Source organism: Centruroides sculpturatus, unplaced genomic scaffold (genome assembly GCF_000671375.1).
Source record: "Centruroides sculpturatus isolate CEXI.00-Female unplaced genomic scaffold, Cexi_2.0 scaffold93, whole genome shotgun sequence".
In the NCBI taxonomy this organism is placed as follows: Eukaryota; Metazoa; Arthropoda; class Arachnida; order Scorpiones; family Buthidae; genus Centruroides; species Centruroides sculpturatus.
The window spans coordinates 1,134,382-1,137,348 of record NW_019384297.1 but is presented as its reverse complement, the minus strand read 5'-3'; the positions used below and the strand labels follow the sequence as shown (position 1 = coordinate 1,137,348).

The window sequence follows — 2,967 nt, the reverse complement described above, 5'->3', positions numbered from 1 at the left end:
TTAATTAAATTTTTAATGATATATTAGCTTGATTAATATTTAGAAGTAACATTACGTTAATAATTTATCATATAAAATGATTTTTATACTTGACATTTTTTAATATTCAAAATTTTCGAGAATATGGTCATTTTTTAAATGTAATAATACTGTATTGAAAATAAATATTTATATATTTTTTTCTATTATTGAAATTATTGAAGTAAGTATGTTAATTAAAACTTTTATATAATTGCATTTAAAACTCTTTTTTTTCTCACTTGCTTAAAAACAAGTGCTTAAAGTCCTTAAAAAGCGACCAGCAGAGTCATCCGTCCCGTTCTTTATATTTAGGAGGCTTCAAAAATTACGAATTATTCATTCTATTGCATGTTTATTGTATATTAAGAAAAAACATTTCTTCTGGTCAAATTTTATTATTTATAAAATACAATACAACTATTAACGCCTTACATACAGAGAAGGGGAATTAGAGATCTTTTCTGGTTCGAAGCATTGGTTCTTTTGGTGATGTCTGACCGAAGGAAATAAAAATAACAACAAAAACATTCTTAATTTCAGATAATCGATTATTTTAATTTTAGAAAATAATTGAGTAATGAAATATGACAGATCCTAGCCTTCACTTAATATTTTATAAAATAATATTAATATTCTATCTTTCTTTGTTTGAAAAAGAGCGCGAAAAACGAAACAATAAACACGTTTGTAAGCCGAAAACGAAAGAGAAAAATCTAAACTAATTTCGACCTCCCCTAAAGGCGTAAATTGAACCAAGTGCTTTATTTTTTACATTATGCCTGCACTTAAAAGGGACAGCAAATAGCTAGCTTGCCCAGGGCGGCCGGCATAATTGCTAGGTCGGCTCCCGTTCATATCCCTATTAATTAATGTTATTTTTATTAACAAAAGTCTTTAAGACTGCTCGTTATTAATAAAGAAACATTCTACTTATTTTTTCGATAAAATAAATGGCAAAAGAGGTCGGTCTGCTTTCTCCTCTATCCTATCTACAAGCTCTCGGCGGTCTGCTTACATATTATATATTGGGTCCTCAAAAAACATCTTTTAATATTAGAGAGATCCTGCTTTAAATAACACAATTTACAAACTGACATAAGGAATTTTCTTATTGAAAATTTCAAATTTCCAAAAAGTCTTCATCAGTATCAAATATAGGATTCTGAATCAATGAACAAATGCATAATAATAAAATAAGTATCAGATCAGACAATTTTTTAAAAAACCTTAAAAAAAATTGTATATGTGAGATATTTAAAGCTGAACAAAAATGATAAAATTTTACATATATTTAAGAAAATAACCCGAGGTAACACAAGGCACTTCGTATCTCCGCAAAGGAATTAGATGTGTGGGACTTTTAAACTTCAAACTGAATATCAGTAATAAAAAAACGTTTTATGATTTATAAAATAAAGCGAGGCATCCTGTGAAACCCTCCCTCTATTAAGAAATCTCTATACACGAGAATTTTGAGAAGAAAACGAATTAAAGAACACAGAAAGTCATTCAATTTACTTCTTATATTTTAATCATAAACGATCTGATTATGTTAAGTTCTGAAAATCTTTACAAACTTTATGAAACTTTAAGCTTTGTTATTAGATTAGAAAATAATAAAGAAATAAACATTATAAAAAATAAATTATTATATTAAAATCTCTATTAAAAGGCTATCTGTAAGATCCCAAAGCTTTGGTATTAAAATCGAAACTTTGGGATCTCACTGATGCATGTATCAAATTTGAATAAATTTAAATAATTAACATTGTTTATAATAAGGAAATAATATATAGGCCTATACATAATTATAATGTATAATCGTTAATACACTTTGTTTATTTAACAGTATCTTTCAATGAAAAACTATAACTAAGTCTTATTAAGTAAATGATTTAATTTGTATTTAAATATAAATACAGTACTTCAGACAAATTTATTAAATTAATTTTCATATTAAATGTGGCCTTTCATTATAAATAAACTTATTAAAATTTTAATAAAATCATCGAATACAAAAATATACCAATTAATTAATTTCATCATCGAAATACAAAAAATCAAATTTTTAATAATGAAATATAAATTAATAAAATTAAAATATCATAGGAAATGATCATTTAAAGTGAAAGTTTTGAAATAATTTCATAAAACTTTTATTATTAATTGATAATATTACAAAAGTTTAATTGGAATTAAATTAAATTAACAATATTCTAGACTCTGTTATTACTTTATTAAGTTGCATTAAGTAATTAATATTACAATATAATATCTTCCTAAAATTAATCTAATTGCAATTTCAAAGATTATAGAATAATTAATTGATAGATTAAACAGAATTAAACTATGAATGAAATTGTCCTAACTAATGTAAATGTAATTTCGAATTTGTTCTCTTTATATTTTATGAATAATCATAAACGTGTCTACAACCATAATAAATATACTCTACCTTATAAAGGATATACATAATAGCTTATCAGTTTATTAAAATTATAATTAAATCAAGCAAGTAACATATTAATATTTAATAAATTAAAGCTGATAAATATCATATATTCTAGTTGTTTGAATATATTCTATATATTCAAACAACTGTTTTTTATACTGAACATATTAACCACAGTTAAATTAAAATTTGCTTATATATTTATATTTATTTATATACTGTATATACATTTTTTAAAAATTTAAATAAAAAACAATTAAAATAAATAAAATATGTAAGACATTATAATGGATATAATTAATGGATGGTTTCTAAGTCCAGATTTATTAAACCGTTTAATTTATATTGAATAAAAAGCAATATATTGAGTAGCCCAAAATTCAGTTAACTGATTTTGAGTATTTAAAACGCTCTTAAAATAATATTAAGTTATACCTTGGTTAACTAACTTTTGGACCAATTTTTATATTTATTAATATTATAAAAAAAATTAT

General features: G+C 23.1%; 1 long non-coding RNA gene across 1 annotated transcript in view; it reads right to left on the bottom strand.

The window, feature by feature from the left end:
• Positions 1–405: 405 nt before the first annotated feature.
• Positions 406–2,967, bottom strand: part of LOC111624971 — a 10,301-nt gene continuing 7,739 nt past the window's right edge. Inside the window, exon 3 of the long non-coding RNA XR_002756667.1 lies at positions 406–514. This is a non-coding gene — a long non-coding RNA (uncharacterized LOC111624971). The remainder of the gene's footprint in view (positions 515–2,967) is intronic.